Raw genomic sequence first — 20,424 nt, 5'->3', positions numbered from 1 at the left:
GGTGAAAAATTTGGGTAATACCCTAAGTGTTTTAAGATGTGACCATCTCTGAAGGTAGTAGAGTAGTCCCTTCTAGTCTGGGTGCTGAAATTCCTAGATTTATGGGTATTCCAGCCCATAATTTACAGTGAAAGATCCAGTATTGCCAAAGGGAATGGACTGGATTAACATCCTTGCTACTCTGTACTTGCACCAAGGGAACTCACAGGATTGAAAGTGTTTCCTACTTAAATGAATAGCTAAAAATATTTTCCGTTCTTTAAATAGGTTATATGTTAAATAATGAACTGTGTTCCAGCAAAATTTTACTTTCTTTTGAACTCTATATTACTTCTTGTGAAGATTGCAAGCAAATACATGGATACATTTCACATTCTACATTTTTCTTTTTTTGAAAGTCATTACTTTGAATCATGAACCATTTTGTTTTCTCAGACTCACCTCTTTCATTTTGATGAATATACATAGCATTCATTGAGGTCTTTTGGATGGCTTGAAAGGTCCATTATTTTTTATTTCATTCTTGTTTTATTATTTTCCTCTTGAAAGAGGGAAAGAGTGTATGTCTTGATGGGGATATGGGTAGATGTGGATGAAGGGAATGTCCCAGTATCCTTGGTGAGCATGGAGACTGAGGAATGGTTTGATCTCAGGAGCCTGAGATTATGACCCAAGGAAAAATCAAAGGCCTGGCACTACCCCCATTATCTGTATATGTTGTTGATCATTAATTTACTGTAGAAAAGGGGATCTTGTAGGTAACTTTCTAGATCAGTCCAATGAGCTTTGCTATTCAAAATGCATCATCTGAATGTCCAAATCATGAATTTGTATAAGCAGGTAGCACCGGGTCATACCTGTAACTAAAAGAATTCTAAATTACATAGGAATATGCCTTGCCTTTTTGGGAGTGTTAGAAAAAATTTCAAATGCATCTCTTCATTAAGCTCAGGTTCTTTTCAACTGTATACTGTTTCCTCACACCTGGCTATGGGAGGGGTTGATTTTTATTTTTATTTTTTTTATTTTTTTATTTATTTTTTAAATTTTTTAAAAATTTTTTTGGGGGGTTGATTTTTAGAGGCAAGTGGCACTTCGGTGCTTCTGGTGAATTGTCATAGAAAATATGATATCTGGAGAAGGGAAGGAGTGGGAAGGAAGGGAAGGAGAAAGAGAACAATATGAATAGAAGTGGAGACAAAGAGCTAGAGGAAGGCGTGTGGGAGCATTTACTAAAGAGGTGCTTCTAGTTTATTCTTGCCTAGCATTGTCAAACTGTTCTTTAGCTTTCGCCAAATGGTTAATGAAAAAAATTTGATGCTGAATTCCTTTGTGAGGCCTCAAAGTATCAATCAAAGGTGCTGCCCATTCATCTTCCTTCTTTTCTAAGATATTTCTCTAGAGAATGAATTTGTTCAGTTCCATTGATCCAAAGGTGGCCTTGAAGACCCAAAACATCATTGTTGAGGTGGTGTGGATCAAGAATTAAAATCGTGAGAACCAGACATAGGAAAAACAGACATGATTTCAGGTAGAGAAGAAGGTTCAGGCTTATACTATCCCAATACAGCGGGTGACATTTGATGGAAATATCACATTTGTATATCTCATGCCATGAGTACCCCAAAATGACAAATGGACACCATGGAAAAAAACAGCCTATGATCTGTCCTCACCAGAAGTCACAACCTCTGAGTGAATACTCTCAGGATACAAAACTGAGACAGTCAGAGAAACTCAACTGATGGGATTTCTGATCCTCAGCAAAGTTCTTCTTCAGGGTGGACTCCAGTCCTGTGAGATCTTCACACTTACTGCTCTGTGAAGATGGATCAGTGAAGACTCACAGGGCACTATTCCTGCTTCTATGCTCAGATACTTCTACTTATGACACACAACAGTTTCACACAGCACAGCAAAGCACAAAATGGTAACCAAAAAAGACAGCATAAGGGTACCTAAAGGAATAGTCTGATTCCATAAGAATGCAAAAAAGTGAGAACCAAAACAAGATCCAGGTGCCATACTGAGTACAAACTGCCTTGGAACTACCTCAGAGAACACACTTCAGATCAAGGGCTCTCTCTTCATGGGAGGGCCCCTCCCATGGACTCAATAGCTGCCAGGAGCAAGGCACAGTGGGCTTCTCTGAACGCTACCTTTTCTCAAAGCAACAGGAGGCTCTGAAGATGTCTTGTGGACTCCTTGTGATTGCCTGTACAATGAACAATGGCCAACCAAATGAAAATAATACCACTAAACCTAACTCTAACCCTAACACAACCCTAACTCAAACTCTAACTGTTATGGGAACACAAACCCTAACCCAATCCTACCCTTACCCGATCCTGAACCTGAAATGGAAACCGAACCCTAACCCTAAGTCTGAACCCTAAGCCCTAACCCTAACACTCACCCTAAATGCTAACTCTAACCCTAACTGTAAAGCTAACAATAAATCACAATCCTAACTCTAACCCTAAACCTAAACCTAAGCATAGTAGCAATTGGAACTTAGATGTGACATGCCATTGTTTTGGCTGTATGTTTATATTTCATTATGTTATATTTCATTAAAATATAATTTCAGGGGATCCCTGGGTGGCGCAGCAGTTTGGCGCCTGCCTTTGGCCCAGGGCGCGATCCTGGAGACCCGGGATCGAATCCCACATCAGGCTCCCAGTGCATGGAGCCTGCTTCTCCCTCTGCCTGTGTCTCTGCCTCTCTCTCTCTCTCTCTCTCTCTCTCTCTCTCACTCTGTGCTTATCATAAATAAAATAAAATAAAATTAAATTAAAAAATATAAAATTTCATTATATTTCAACAGTTGAAGTGTCCTTATCTTGACAATAGCCAAATCTTCAAGTTCCTATAAGACCCTGCTTTCAACATGAATAAATTCCTTAGAAACCTACATAATGTCTACCACCGTGTCCTCAACAACACTTAAAATATGATATCAGCCACCTGTCACACTTGCAGGTGCAGCTCTTTCTTCCTCAAGGATCTTGTCACTGTTGTATAATAAAATCATCTTTTGCACACTCAAAAAATTCTCAGGAATTATTTATTAGTCATTTGCTCCTTGACCCAAAACTTCAAATCATATCACTTATATCCCTCATCCCCAGGGAACAAAAGTAAAAGATTAAAAAAGAAAAGATTGCATGTAATTATTTGAGAGCAAAATTAAAGCATAAAGAGGGGGAGAGGCAGAGTGAGAGGGAGAAGCAGACTGCCTACTGAGGAAGGAGCCTCAAATAGGGCTCAAGATTCCAGGACCTGGGGATCATGACCTGAGCGAAGGGTCAGGCAGACCCTTAACTGACTGAACCAGCCAGGGGCCCCAAAGTAAAAGGGTTTTACAGACAAAGGAAAAAAAGGAATTCTCACATACTTTATTTACTAAGAATTCAGATACAAAGATTGGTGTTGGTAGCAGAGAACTAATCTTGGCTGCACATACCTGGTTTCAAAGTCTATCACTAACCAAACTGTCTTACTATAGCAAGTTAGCAAGTTCCAGGTGTTTGGGCTGAGTCCCTGGAATATTTGCAGTTTGGCCCAGTTCAGACAATCATGGTTCTCCTACCAGTAAGGATGTATATGAGGCCGGTCTCCTAACTGGCCTCCTGTTCCATTTTAAAACAACTTGACATAAGTAATCATTTCACCAATGATAGTGTAATAAGTTGGAAAAGATAATATTAATAAGAAGACAAAAATAAAGCTTGGCCTCATGTCCATGTTATGTTACAGCAACCAAGGTCCCAGTAAAACTTCAAAGAGGAAAGTAAAAAGGATGGATATGCACTGATGCTATCACCTGTACCTTATAGTGTAAATATACATGATTTATAAGTGAAGCACTTGTTCCCACCAGCTCATGGCTGTATGATGGCAAGACCATCTAGTGTCCAGCTGAATTACCCATCATTATCAGGAGCACTTGAGATTGTCTGAACCCACCTGTGTAATAAATATTAAATAGTTTTGTATCCCAAGAGATCGGGGGAAAACCTCAGGTCCAATTCAAAAGCTATGGGTGTGTTGGCAACTAAAACACACTCAGACTGGAGTTTCTGAGACAATTCAGTGCAGCTCCCTAAGATGACAGCTGAATTTTTGGATTAGAATACTTCCTGATTCCAGGGCTGGATGTGACCTCTTAGGCATACATGTTATTGGCATAAAGGACCTCAGGTTATAGAGAAGCATCAAGGAACAATTAGGCCTTGAGTGGCATTGAAAAGTCATTCTAGAAAGATATATGTGACAAAATTACCCTATCAAACGACATATTGCTAAGAGTGGTGGTATTTCTGGAAGAATGCAAGCAGATCAAGTCTCTTCCTCAAGGACTGGTAGTAGAACAACCAACCCAATGGACCTACCTCTATTGTAGAGCCTAATGTTCTAGACCTTGTATCTTTCCCATACTGAAGCAAAGCAACACACTTAGCTCTGAGGGAGTTGTCATATGGTAGGATGTCATCTCAAGTTTCGCTATTTGCTATGTGAATGGTAGGACTAGTTGATGTACATAAGATACATCTGTGCAATGGGCAAGGTAAAGAGCAGTATATATGGTAGTAAAGGAAGAACACAGTTCTCCCAAAAAGGGTAACATTTTGGTAATCAAAGATTCCTCAGTCCAGTAAGGACCATACCACATGGTCAAACAACCTATAGATAAATGTAGCTAAAAAATTTCTCTGGGGCAGCCTGGGTGGCTCAGCAGTTTAGTGCCACCTTTGGCTCAGGGTGTGATTCTAGAGACCTGGGATCGAGTCCCATGTTGGTTTCTCTGCGTAGACCCTGCTTCTCCCTCTGCCTGAGACTCTGCCTCTCTCTCTCTGTCCCTCTCTCTGTCGCTGTCTCCCGACTCTCATGAATGAATAAATAAAACCTTAAAAAATACTCTTGTGTAGGGACACTTGCGTGGGTCAGCAGTTGAGTGTCTGACTTCTGTGCAGGATGTGACCCCCTAGTCCTGGGATCAAGTTCAACATTATGTTTCCTGCATAGAGCTTGCTTCTCCCTCTACCTATGTCTCTGTCTCTCTGTGTGTCTGTGTGTCTCTCAGAAATAAATAAAATATTTTAAAAATACTCTTTTGTGGTGTGGGGAAATCAATTTGAAACCCCATAAAGCTTCTGAAAAGATGAATGTGGGCCACATAATTGTCCACCATAATAATAGGCCTCCCTGAGGCTAGGATGTCAAAGTGGGTGCCTTTGTTCAGCCCCTGAAGGTGATTGCTTGCATAAGTGAGATGAATAGGCATAGTGGTACCCAAGACCTCTAAGGACAAAGGGATCTACTCCTTAGAACCGGACAGTACATATTGACTGAAAATGTGGAGAAATCCCTGAAATCCCTGAAATTGACTGAAAATGTGGAAAACCCCTGATTTATCTGGGGAAAGAGCATTCTGGATGAGGATGTGAAATGGTGCAGCAGCTGTGGAATACAGGATAGATATTGCTCAATAATTTGAAACTAGAGTTACCATAGGATACTGCAATCCTGCTTCTAGGAATACATCTCAAAGAACTGAAACTAGGATCTCAGAGAAGTAGTGTCTGCACACACATGTTCCTTGGAACATTATTATTCACAATTATCCACAACGTGGGAGGAAACTACAGGTGTCTCAACCGATGAATGGAGAAAACAATGTGGTATATGCACACAATGTGCCCATCCTGATGGTTATGAGTTTATATTTCATTGTGGTTTTGATTCACCATTTCCACTAATGACTAGAGGTGTTAGGCTTCTTTTCATATGCTGTTGGCTGTTTGTATATCTTCTTTGGTTCTCCCTGCAGGGCTGTGGGTGCACCTCAGTCAGAGGTTTTGACTACCAATGAGCCAACCTGAAAGCATCTCATGGTGATTCTTATAACTCAGGGCCCAGATCCTTGGACTTTTGTTCTTCGAAGCAAAAACCTGAGGACAGGAGAACTTACCCCAATGGGAAGGACCCAGTCAGGCACCTGCCTCAGGCCAATCATATAATTTTGATCCCAAGGTGTTTATGACATCCTTTGAAAAATGACATTATGAGTTGCCTGTGATTGGGACTCCATTGTTTGGGGATTCCTTGTTCTAGGCACCCAGTAACATCTCTTATTTTTTTATTAAATATTTTATTTACTTATTCATGAGAGACGCACAGAGAGAAGCAGAGACACACAGGGAGAGGCAGAGACACAGACAAAGAGAGAGAAGCAGGCTCTGGGCAGGGAAAATGATGTGGGATTCAATCCCAGGACCCCAGGATCACACCTTGGGCTGAAGGCAGATGATCAAACCCTGAACCCCCAGGTGTCCCAACATCTGTTAATTGAATGATATGCATGTGACACATAATTACCTTCTCTTCTTCCAGTTCTAGGGCCCTTTGTTAGCATTCTATTCTTCCACTTGAATTCTGGCTTTCATGATGTGACTACAGAATTTGCACCATGGCTGGTGGAAGTGAATCAAATTGCAAAGTCTGGGCCATCCCTCCTCCTGGCATTGACGTCCTACAGTCTCAGAATCTGATTCTGAGGAGGAGGCTCACCTGAGGGGTGTCCTTCATCTCCAATCAACTGCACTCTGTGCAAACACTGTAAAAATTAGCCTAAGAGCCTCCTCCTCATGAGGTCATGTGACCACAGACCTTGGCTCTTTAGGCATCTTGAGCAGTAATGTCCCAAGACAAAACACACAGGGAACATTGTCTAATGTATGGAAGTGTTGAATCACTATGCTGTATACCCAGAACCACTACAACATTGTATGTTGACTATACTTCAGTTTAAAATAATAATTAGGACAGTGGGGAAGATGGCAGAAGTGTAGGGTCCCCAAGTCACCTGTCCCCAACAAATAACCGAGAAAAATTTCAAATCATTCTCAAAATCTACAAATTCGGCTTGAGATTTAAAGAGAGAAGAGCTGGAATGCTAAAGTGAGAAGAGTTCACGCTTCTATCCACATAGGAGGATGGAAAAAAAGATAGAAACAAAAGGCATCCAAGAAGGAGGGGCTCCAGGAGGAGCTGAGCTAAGGTCAGATGGCGAGTGCCCCCAGGACAGGAAAGCCCCCTCTTGGAGAAGCAGGAGCTTCACCAATCTTCCTGGATGGTAATGTGCTGACAGGGAGCTTGAGCAGGATCCAAAGAGGGGTGGGGATGACCTCAGGCTCTCAAGGACAATAACAAAGGAGGGGCGCCCCAGGTGACCAGGCCACACCCCGCAGCTGAGCTCCCTCAGGGGTGCAGCATGTGCCTGTCTGGACCCAGGAGGAGGTCAGAGGTGTCTCCAGCAGAGGAGCCACGGGGAGGGAGCTGGTGGCTGGGAACGCGATTTTAGTAGCACAGGCCCAGGAACACTGAGAGCCAGGGACACAGCCCAATATCCCGCGCCTCCCCCAGGACAGGCAGAAGCCAGGAGGGCACAGGACAACAAGGACACTCCTGCCTCCCAGTGGCTCTGAGCTGTGCAGATCAGTGGCCCCTGCCCCCAGAGCATCCAGGACCCTGCAGACTGAGAGTTCCAGTACTTACTATAGGAGCTTAATCCAGGGCTGGAGAGCAGGCTGCTGCCACTGTTGTTGTTCCTCCTGGGACCTCACACAATAAAAAACCCCAGTGGGCTTCACAGAGGCCTTACAGGATAAACAGGTTAAACAACTTTCATGAGCCATGCACCAAGCAGGGGCTAAGCAGTTCCCTCAAGTGCTCACACCTGAGAATCAGCACAGAAGGACCCTCCACAGAATACTAAAGCAGGTTATTGACCAAGCAGCACGGGAAAGTTCCAAGAGGAGTCGAGGGATTTGCAGTATACAGAATCAGAGAATATCATCCTTGTTTTTCTGTTTTATAGTTTTCTGTTTGCTTCCCCCCTCTTTTTTCTCCCTTTTTATTATTTTTTTATTTATGATAGGCACACAGTGAGAGAGAGAGAGAGAGAGAGAGAGAGAGAGGCAGAGACATAGGCAGAGGGAGAAGCAGGCTCCATGCACCGGGAGCCCGATGTGGGACTAGATCCCGGGTCTCCAGGATCACGCCCTGGGCCAAAGGCAGGCGCTAAACCGCTGCGCCACCCAGGGATCCCCTCTCCCTTCTTATCTTATTATTTTTCCTTCTTTTTTCTTTTTCTTTTCTTCTTTCTCTTCTCTCTTTTTCTCCTTTTCCCAATACAATTTGTTTTTGTCAAATGCACTGAGCAAAATGACTAGAAGTAAAACATCGCCTCAAAAGAAAGAATCAGGGAAGTCCTGGTGGCACAGCGGTTTAGCGCCACCTGCAGCCCAGGCATGATCCTGGAGACCCTGGATAGAGTCCGACATTGGGCTCTCTCCATAGAGCCTGCTTCTCCCTCTGCCTGTGTCGCTGCCTCACTCTCTCTCTCTCTGTGTCTCTATGAATAAATAAATAAAATCTATAAAAAAGGAGAGAATCAGAAACAATCCTCTCACCCACAGAGTTACAAAATTGGGATTATAATTCAATGTCAGAAATTCAATTTAGACGCACAATTATAAAGCTACTGGTGGCTCTAGAAAAAAAGCATAAAGGACTCAAGAGACTTCATGACTGCAGAATATAGATCTAATCATGCAGAAATTAAAAATCAATTAAATGAGATGCAATCCAAACTAGAGGTTCCAATGGTGAGGGTTAACGAGGTAGAAGAACAAGTGAGTTACATAAGGATAAATTGATGGCAAAGAGGGAAACAAGAAAAAGGAGACAAACAATTAAAAGATCATGAGCATAGATTAAGGGAATTAAATGACAGCTTCTGAAAGGAAAATCTACATTTAATTGGTGGTCCCAAGGGCGCTGAAAGGTCCAGAGGTCCAGAATATGTATTTGAACAAATAATAGCTGAAAACTGTCATAATTAGGGATGGAAAACAGGAATTCAGATCCCGGAAAGAGAGGGATCCCCCCTAAAATCAAAACCCCTAAACACCTTGACTTTTAATAGTGAAGCTTGCAAATTCCAAAGATAAAGAGAAGATTCTTAAAGCAGCAAGAGACAAGAAATCTCTAAATTCTATGGGGAGAAATATTAGAGTAATAGCAGACTTTCCCAGATACCAGACCAGCCAGAAAGTTCTGGCATGATATATCAGGGACTTAAATGAGAAGAACATCCAACAAAGCTCTCCTTCAGAATAGAAGGAGAGATAAAGAGCTTCCAAGATAGGCAGAAACTGAAAAAATATGTGACCACCAAACAAGCTCTGCAAGGAATTTTAAGGGGGACTCTGTAAGAGAAAGAAGAAGACCAATAGAACAATGAACAAAACAGGGACTGAAGAGGTATCATGATGACAATAAACTCATATCTTTCAATAGTAACTCTGAACATGAATGGGCTAAATGACCCCTCAAAAGGCAGAGAGTTTCAGATTGTATAAAAAACCAGGACCCATCTATTTCCTGTCTCCAAGAGACTCATTTTAGACAGAAGGACACCTACAGTATGAAAATAAAAGTTTGGAGAAACACGTAGCATTCAAATGGTCCTCAAAATAAAGCAGGGTAGCCATCCTTAGATCAGATAAACTAAAGTTTATCCCGAAGACTGTACTGAGAGATTAAGAGGGACACTATATCACACTTAAAGGATTCATCCAAGAAGAGAACTTACCAATCATCAATATATATGCCCCGAATCTGAGAACTGCCAAGTATATCAATCAATTGATAACCAAAGTTAAGACATACTTAGATAATAAACACTTGTACTTCGGGACTCAATGAAGTGCTTTCTACAATTGATAGGTCTTCTAAGCACAACATCTTCAAAGAAACAAGACCTTTAAATGACACACTGGACCAGATGGATTTCACAGATATTTACAGAACTTTACATCCAAACACAACTGAATACACATTCTTCTCAAGTGCACATAGATCTCCAGAATGGACCAAATACTGTGTCACAAATCAGGTCTTAACTGATACCAAAAGATTGGGATTGTCCCCTGCGTATTTTCATATGATAATGCTTTGAAATTAGAATTAAATCACAACAAGAATATTGGAAGTATTTCAAACACGTGGAAGTTAAGAACTATCCTGATAAAACATGAAAGGGTCAACAGGAAATTAGAGAAGAATTAATAAGACTCATGGAAACTAATGAGAATGAAAATGCAACCATTCAAATCTTTGGGATAGAGCAAAAGCAGTCCTGAGGGGAAATACATGGCAATACAAGCATCCATCCAATAACTGGAAAGAACTCAAATACAAAAGCTAACCTTGCACCTAAAGGAGCTGGAGAAAAAAAAAAGCAACTAGATCCTACACCCAGCAGAAGAAGAGAGTCAATAAAGATTCGAGCAAAACTCCATGAAATAGAGACCAGAAGAACTGTGGAACAGATCAACAAAACGAAGAGTTGGTTCTTTGAAAGAATTAATGAGAGATAAACAATTAACCACCCTTATTGAAAAAAAGAGAGAAAAGACTAATAAAATCATGAATGAGAAAGGAGAGAGCACTACCAATACCCAGGAAATACAAACAATTTTAAAAACATATTATGAGCAGCTTTATGTGCATAAATTAGGCAATCTAGAAGAAATGGATGCATTTCTGGAAAACCGAAAACTACCAAAACTGGACCTGCAGGAAATAGAATGCCTGAACAGGCCAATAACGAAGTAAGAATTTGAGGCACTCATCAAAAACCTCCCAAGACACAAAAGTCCAGGGTCAGATGGCTTCCCTCAGGATTCTATCAAACAATTAAAGAAGAAACGTATTACTTGGCCATTAGAAATGACAAATACCTACCACTTGCATCGACATGGATGGAACTGGAAGGTATAATGCTGAGTGAAATAAGTCAATTGGAGAAGGACAAACATTATATGGAGTCACTCATTGGGGAATATAAACAATAGTGAAAGGGAATAGAGGGGAAGGGAGAAGAAATGGGTAGGAAATGTCAGAAAGGGAGACAGAACATGGAAGACTCCTAACTCTGGGAAATTAACTAGGGGTGGTGGAAGGGGAGGAGGGTGGGGGCTGGGGGTGACTGGGTGATGGGAACTAAGGGGGGCACTTGACAGGATGAGCACTGGGTGTTATTCTGTATGTTGGCAAATTGAAAACCAATAAAAAGTAAATTTATTATTAAGAAGAAGAAGAAGAAGAAGAAACCATACCTATTCTACTAAAGCTCTTTGGAAATATAGAAAGAAATAGGATACTTCCAAACTCATTCTATGAGGCCAGTATCATCTTAATTCCAAAAGCAGACAAAGACCCCACCAAAAAGGAGAATTATAGACCAATATCCTTGATGAACATGGATGCAGAGATTCTCAACAAGATACTAGCCAATAGGATCCAACAATACATTAGGAAGAGTATTCACCATAGCCAAGTGTGACTTCTCCCTGAGATGCAAGGCTGATGCAGCACTCGTAAAAAAAAATCAATGTGATTCATCACATCAGCAAGAGAAAAAACAAGAACCATAGGATCCTCTCATGGAGGATGCAGAGGAAGCCTGTGACAAAATACAACAAGATTCCTGATCAAATCTCTTCAGAGTGTAGGAAACATTCCTCAACATCTTAAAAGTCCAGAGCAAAATTCATTCTCAATGGGAAACACTAGCAGCCTTTCTCCTAAGATCAGGAACAAGACAGGGATTTTCACCACTTTCACCACTGCTATTCAACATAGTACTAGAAGTTTAGCCTTAACAATTAGACAACAAAAAGAAATAAAAGGCATTCAAATTGGCAAATTGGCAATTGGCAAAGTCAAACTCTCCTTCTTCATCAATGACATGATACTGTACATAGAAAACGCAACTGACTCCACCCCAAGATTGCTAGAACTCATACAGCAATTTGGCAGTGTGGCAGGATACAAATTCAATGCCCAGAAGTGAGGGACATTTCTATACACTAACAGTGAGACTGAAGAAAGACAAATTAAGGAGTCAATCCCATTTACAATTGCACCCAAAAGAATAAGATACCTAGGAATAAACCTCACCAAAGAGGTAAAGGATCTAAAAACTACAGAACACTTCTGAAAGAAATTGAGGAAAACAAAAACAGATGGAGAAATATTCCATGCTCATGGATTTGAAGAATTAATATTGTGAAGATGTCAGTCCTACCCAGGGCAATTTACAAGTTTACAGCAATCCCTATAAAAATACTATGAACTTTCTTCAGAGAGTTTAAACAAAATACTTTAAGGTATGTGTAGAATCAGAAAAGACCCGAGTAGCCAGGGGAATTTTATTTATTTATTTTTAACAATAAATTTATTTTTATTGGTGTTCAATTTGCCAACATACAGCATGAAACACAGTGCTCAAGCGGTCAAGTGCCCCCCTCAGTGCCCATCACCCATTCACCCCCATCCCCCCCTTCCACCACCCCTAGTTCACTTCCCAGAGTTAGGAGTTTTTATGTTCTGTCTCCCTTTCGATATATTTTTTTCCCTTTCGATATTTCTTACCAGTTTCTTCACCCTTCCCTTCTATTCCCTTTCACTATTATTTATATTCCCCAATGAATGAGAACATATAATGTTTGTCCTTCGATTGATTCATTTCACTCAGCATAATACCCTCCAATTCCATCCACGTTGAGGCAAATGGGGGGTATTTGTCATTTCTAATGCCTTAGTAATATTCCATTGTATACAGAAACCACATCTTTATCCATTCATCTTTCGATGGACATTGAGGCTCCTTCCACAGTTTGGCTATTGTGGATATTGTTGCTATAAACATTGGGGTGCAGGTGTCCCAGTGTTTCATGCATCTGTATCTTTGGGGTAAATCCCTAAGAGTGCAATTGCTGGGTCATTGGGCAGGTCTATTTTTAACACTTGAGGAACCTCCTCACAGTTCTCCAGACTGGCTACACCAGTTCACATTCCCACCAACAGTGTAAGAGTGTTCTCTTTTCTCCCCATCCTCTCCAACATTTTTTGTTTCATGCCTTGTTAATTTTCCCCATTCTCACTGGTGTGAGATGGTATCTCATTGTGGTTTTGATTGTATTTCCCTGATAGCAAGTGATGCAGAGAATTTTTCCATGTGCGTGTTGGCCATGTCTATGTCTTCCTCTGTGAGATTTCTGTTCATGTCTTTTGCCCATTTCATGATTGGATTGTTTGTTTCTATGGTGTTGAGTTTATTCTTTATAGATCTTGGAAACTAGCCCCTTATCTGATATGTCATTTGCAAATATCTTCTCCCATTCTGTAGGTTTTCTTTTAGTTTTGTTGACTGTATCCTTTGCGGACCCTACAACCCTGAATGCACCCAATCTCGTCAGATCTTGGGAGCTAACCAAGGTAGGGTCTGGTTAGTATTTGAATGGCAGCCAGCATAATTTTACAAAGAAAACCATAGCTGGGAGCATCACAATGCCAGATTTCAGGTTGTACTACAAAGCTGTGGTCATTAAGACAGTGTGATACTGGCACACAAACAGACATATAGATCAATGGAACAGAATAGAGAATCCAGATATGGACCCTCAAATTTATGGTCAACTAATATTCACCAAAGGAGTAAAGACTATCCACTGGGAAAAAAAACAATACCTTCAAACAATGATGCTGGGAAAAATAGACATCCACATGCAGAAGAATGAAACTACACTACTCTCTTGCACCATACACAAAGATAAACTCAAAATGGATGAAAGATTTAAATGTGAGACAAGATTCCATCAAAATCCTAGAGAAGAACACAGGCAACACCCTTTTGGAACTTGGTCAGTAACTTTTTGCAAGATACATCCATGAAGTCAAGAGAAACAAAAACAAAAATGAACTATTGTGACTTCATCAAGGTAAGAAACTTTTGCACAGCAAGCTATACAGTCGAAAACACTAAAAGACAACCTACAGAATGGGAGAAGATATTTGCAGATGACTTGTCAGATAAAGGGCTATATCCAAGATCTATAAAGAACTTATTAAACTCAAGAATAAAGAAACAAACATGAACATAAATCTCACAGAGGAAGACATAGACATGGCCAGTAAGCACATGAGCAAATGCTCCACATCACTGGCCATCAGGGAAATACAAATCAATACAAAACAATGAGGTACTATCTCACACCAGTGAGAATGGGGAAAATTAGCAAAGCAGGAAACCATATATTATTTTGGAGAAGATGTGGAGAAAGGGGAACACTCTTGAACTCTTGGCGGGAATGTGAACTTGTGCAGCCACTCTGGAAATCTGTGCTTAGGTTCCTCAAAGAGTTAAAAATAAATCTGCCATATGACCCAGCAATTGCACTGCTGTGGATTTACGCCAAAGACACAGATGCAATGAAATGCCCAGACACCTGCACCCCGATGTTTATCGAAGCAATGTCCACAATAGCCAAACTGCGGAAAGAGCCTCAGTGTCCATCAAAAGATGAGCGGGTCAAGACGATGTGGTATATGTATACAGTGGAATATTACTCAGCCATTAGAAAGGACAAATACCCGGGATCCCTGGGTGGCGCAGCGGTTTAGCGCCTGCCTTTGGCCCAGGGCGCGATCCTGGAGATCTGGGATCGAATCCCACGTCAGGCTCCCGGTGCATGGAGCCTGCTTCTCCCTCTGCCTTGTGTCTCTGCCTCTCTCTCTCTCTCTCTCACTGTGTGCCTATCATAAATAAAAAAAATTAAAAAAAAAAGAAAGGACAAATACCCACCTTTTGCTTTAACGTGGATGGATCTGAAGGGTATTATGCTGAGTTAAATAAGTCAATCGGAGAAGGACAAACATTATATGGTCTCATTCATTGGCGGAATATAAAAATAATGAAAGGGAGTAAAGGGAAATGCAGAAAAATTAGTGGGAAATATCAGAATGAGAGACAGAACATGAAAGACTCCTAACTCTGGGAAATGAACTAAGTGTTGTGGAAGAGGAGGTGGATAGGGGTTGGGGTGATTGGGTGATGTGCACTGAGTTAGGCATTTGATGGGATGATCCCTGGGTGTTATATTATATGTTGGCAAACTGAACACCAAAAACATATATTCATATTAAAAAAAGAAACAGGGGAATCCCTGGGTGGTGCAGCAGTTTGGCGCCTGCCTTTGGCCCAGGGCGCGATCCTGGAGACCAGGGATCGAGTCCCACATCAGGCTTCCGGTGCATGGAGCCTGCTTCTCCCTCTGCCTGTGTCTCTGCCTCTCTCTCTCTCTCTGTATGACTATCATAAATAAATAATTTAAAAAATTTTTTAAAAAGAAACAAACAATCCAGTCATGAATTTGGCAAAAGACATGAAGTGAAATCTCACAGAGGAAGACATAGACATGGCCAGAAAGCACATGAGAAAATGCCATCATTAGCCATCAGGCTAATACAAATCAAAACCACAATGAGATACCAACTCACATCAGGGAGAATGGGGAAAATTAACAAGGCAGGAAACCACAAATATTAGAGAGTATGTGGAGAAAGGGGAACTCTCTTGCACTCATGGTGGGAATGTCAACTGGTGCAGCCATTCTGGAAAAATGTGTGGGGGTTCCTCGAAGAGTTAAAGATAGATCTGCCCTATGAACCAGCAACTGTTTTGTTTCTCAAGTAGTTGTTTAATATATTTTGGAGATAGAGAGAGATTCTGTGGAGGGAGGAGCAGGAGGTGAGAGAGAATCCCACGAAGATTTCCTGCAAATCCTGCTATTGAGCTCAAACCAGTTCCCTGAGTTCAGGAGCTGAGCCAAAATCTTGAATAAGACACTTAACATACCGAGCAACCAGGGACCACTATCCTCACCCTTAATGATATGCTCCTTTGAAGGATTCTCACCTTGCAGCATTTGCTCTCATTCAGGCACTTGACAACTTGGGATTTTTAAGTGTATAATCTCTTTCTTCAGCCCTGCCCAATATTTCTTCATCCTTCTCTTGATAGGTAGTCCCGTCTACATGGTAAATTGAAAGTATAGATCATAGCCATGTAGTTCATTCAGGGAGATTTCTGACCCACAGCCAATCCTTGAACCAGCCCATTGTCTTGCAGTCAGTCCAGGGAGAAGGCCTGGTCTGTATAAGATAGAGGGTAGGATATTTGGCGACTGTATGTAGCACCTAGTGCTTGGTTTACACCAGAACCATCGGTCCAACTGGTTCAAGCTTCTACTGAATGACCCTTATAAACTCTAGCTACAGGCTCAGGATTCTACCTCATAATTACTGTCCCACCTACACCTCTCTATAACTGAGAGCTTTCCTAACACTTGTCTCACTTTCCGAATTCGGACCCACCAATCAGAAAGGATCACCATTCAGAATCACATAAGTTGCCTCACTTCCGGACAGCTCACTATAGCCTCTCCATACAATAGCTTCTCCTCAAGGCATAATTAAAGCTTTCCATTTACCCCTTAGCATGAGTTTGTACCCTTCTGTCTGATGCTGGGGCTCTGCACAACAAAAATAATAGTGGCTGACTCCCTTTCCCTAAGAAGAACTGATGAATATTCTTTGCTATTTTTATTTGGTTGGCCGCTGTTCATTTTACATGCAATCACAAGGGGTCCACAGGACATCTTCAGAGCTTCCTGTTGCATTGAACAAGGGTAGTGGTCAGAGAGGTCCCTGTGCCTTGTTCCTGGCAGCTATGGAGTCCATAGGAGGGAGCCCTCCCATGAAGAGGGAGCCCTGGATCTGAAATGTGTTCTCTGAGGCAGTTTCTAGACACTTTGTACTGAGTCGGGCACCTAGGTCTTGTTTTTCTTCCCATTTCTTTGGACGGTTATGGAATCAGACCATTCCCTTAGGTTCCCTTATGCTGTCTTTTTTGGTTCCCATTTTGTGCTGTGCTGTGCTGTGCTGTGTAAAACTGGTGTGTGTCATAAGAATAAGTATCTGAGCATAGAAACAGGAATAGTGCCCTGTGACTCTTCTCTTAGCCAGTCTCACAGAGCAGTGAGTGTGAGGATCTCACAGGACTGACATCCACCCTGAAGAACTGAGCTGACCTCACCAATCCCATTAGTTGAGTTTCTCCGACTATCTCAGTTTTTTGTCCTGAGAGTATTCACTCTGAGTTTTTGCCTGCTGTGGTGGACACATCATTGGCTGTTTGTTCAATGGTGTCCAGTTGTCATTTTTGGGACTCACAGTATGAGGTACACAAATGTGATATTTCCATCAAATGTCACCAGCTATATTGGGATAATCGAAACTTGAACCCTATCCTCTACCTGAAAAAGTGTAGGTTTCACCTATGTCTGCTTATCACGATTTTATTCCTGAACCCACCACTTCATCAATGATGTTTTGGTTCTTCAAGGCCAACTGTGGGTTAATGGAACTGAACAAATTCATTCCTAGAGGAATCTCTTAGAAAAGAAGGAAGATGAATGGCCAGCACTGTTGGTTGATACACTGAGGTATCAAAAAGGAATTCAACTTTGAAAGTTGTTTCATTAACCATTTGCTTGGCCAAAACTAAAAAACAATTTGACAATGCTAAGCAAGAATAAACTAGAGGCACCTCTTTAGAAAATTCTCCCCTCACCTTTCTCCAGCTGTTTGTCTGTCTCTACTTCTATTATTATTTTTCTGTGTCTCTTCCTACTGAACATCCTTCCCACTCCTCCCCAACTCGCGATACCTCATTTTCCCCGAAAATTCACCTGAAGCACCAAAGTGCCATTTGACTCTAAAATTGACCCCACACATAGCCAGGTGTGAGGAAACAGTAAACAGCTGAAATTTGAATCTGAGCCTAATGAAGAGATGTACTTAAATTTTTTCCTAACCCCTCCAAAAAGCCAAGAGATATCCCTATGCCATTTAGAATTCTTTAAGATGAAGGTATGATCTGGTGTTAAGTGACCAATATCAGCTTATACACACTCGTGGTTTGGATATTCAGGTGATCCATTTTGAATGGCAAAGCTTATTGGACTGTTCTGGAAAGTTACCTACAAGATCCCTTATTCTACAGTAAACTAGTGGTCATAGATGTATACAGATAATGAGGGGGAGTGGCCAGATTTTTGTCATGTGTCATGATCTCAGACTTGTGTCTTGATCTCAGACTCCTGAGTTCAAGCCCCTCCTCAGGCTCCATGCTGAGCAAGGATCTGGCTAACGATTCCCTTCCTCCTCCTCTATCCGCACCCCTATCCAGACTTACACTCCTTCCCTCTATCAAGAAGAAAATAATAAAACAAGAATGAAATAAAAAATAATTGAGGTAAAAAAAATAATTGAGCTTTCAAGGCATTAAAAAGACCTCAATAGATGCTATATGTATTCATCAAAATAAAAGAAGTGAGTCTGAAAAAGCAATATGGTTCATGATTCAAAGTATATAACATATTCAAAAAAGAAAGCTATAGAATGTGAAATATATCCGTGTATTTGCTCTGAATCTTCACAAGAAGTAATATAGAGTTCAAAAGAAATTATAATTTTGCTAGAACACAGTTAATAGTTCACTTTATAAATAAGATATAACCTATTTAAGGATGGGAAAATGTGTTCAGTTTTCCATTAAATAGAAGAAACTTTCAGAATCCTGTGAATTCCCTTGTTGCAAGTAGACACTAGTAAGGATGGTTATCCAGTCCATTTCCTTTGGTAATACTTGTTCTTTCAGGGATCCCTGGGTGGCGCAGTGGTTTTGCGCCTGCCTTTGGCCTAGGGCGCGATCCTGGAGACCTGGGATTGAATCCCATATCGGGCTCCCGGTGCATGGAGCCTGCTTCTCCCTCTGCCTGTGTCTCTGCCTCTCTCTCTCTCTCACTGTGTGCCTATCATAAAAACAAACAAACAAACTTTTTCTTTCACTGTAAATTCAGAGCTGGACTATTCATAAATGTAGGAAATTCAGCACCCAGACTAGAGGGCACTACTTTACTACATGCAGAGATGGTAACATCTTAAAGAACCCAGGATATTACCCAAGTTTTTCACCACCAAGGTAAGGTAAATGCTCCTCAAATTTTCATAGCAGCCTTGTCCTGCTCTTCAAATGTATCTGAAGGAAGAGACAAATGTGAAAAACTTCCCTGACAAATCACTGAAAGTGGTCTTATGAGGTCTATGTAAGAAGAGCAATGAAACTCTAGGAGGTTCAAACTTTTAATTAACTTTTAAAAAATTCAGAAGTGGACAAAATAAGAAAGCTACTGAAACAGGCACCTCAGACATCTTCTGGAAGTAGTCAATCATTGGAAAAAGACATTGACCCAAGACTTTCAGCACAGTCAAATGATGATAGATATTGGGCAGCTTCCACCCAAGATAATGGGACAAGATTGTCATCTAATTCATTTCAATTTTCTCTTAGCTCAGTTAAAATAATTCTTCTCTCTTTCCTCAGACCTTTTGTGGCCCTTCATCCAGAATGACCCATTGCCCCCATTTTCTTCTTATTATACTTGCTATACTAATAATAATCATTGCCAGATGAGAACATAGCCAAACAGGGTCCATGACTCCCTGTTTTTCTGACCGCTGGATATGGCATTCATCACTGAACCTAATGGTAAATCCCTCTGGGAAATGTGTATTTCATCCAATGAAATGAATCACCAAGGCTGGAATTTCCAACTTATGTGTGTATTTCCAAATAAGGCCACTTTTGTTTGTTCAGGCACAAAACTTGGAGGAATTACTATTTATGCAAATATTAGAAAACTGTTCCCATAGGAGGAAATTGAACCAATCAGGAAGCCAGAAAAGGAGCGATCTCTAATTATGGCAAATGCTACTGGTAATACAATGTATATCCCAGATGGAATATGGATCAGCTGAATCCATATTGGGATTCAATAGAGATGAGATTAATAGAGAATGACGATCACATTGCCCTAGATATCCTGTTGGCTGGGTTTGGAGGAATCGGTGTTATTGTTAACAACTTCTGTATTTGGACCAATAAAGTCATGTAGGCCGAACAAGCTGTGAGGTACATTAAGTAAGGATCTGTCTAGCTTTCAGGTTGATTCTTATGGCTTCCAGGATTTTTTCTCTTGATCTGGTTTGGGCAAATGTCATTCCTCATTTTGAAGCACTTTTTTATGTACTCTTAACTTGTTTATTGTTCATTAGTTTGCTTTCATCGTAGACATAGCCATGGTCTATTGCATTCTATCTGGAGCCTTAACGGCTTCTATCCAGATGATCTAGCATGACATGAGTGGTCAAGAAGATCTTCCAATTCAGCTGAATATGAAGATGACTAGACCATATGCAGCAGCACATGTGGGTCTCTGTTTTCTCTGAGTGAGTCAGCCTCTCCCAAGTGAGACAAGGACTAAATGGGAACTGCAAATAGAAAATACACACAGGCATTGCTGAACAAAGGTAAATTTGAACATTGGCATGAACTCATCAGTAACACGCCAAGGAAACCAACCAATTCACTAGGCTTTCCTACTT

The sequence above is a fragment of the Canis lupus genome, chromosome Y, assembly GCF_048164855.1.
Source record: "Canis lupus baileyi chromosome Y, mCanLup2.hap1, whole genome shotgun sequence".
NCBI classification, from domain to species: domain Eukaryota; kingdom Metazoa; phylum Chordata; class Mammalia; order Carnivora; family Canidae; genus Canis; species Canis lupus.
This window is presented reverse-complemented; position numbering follows the sequence as displayed.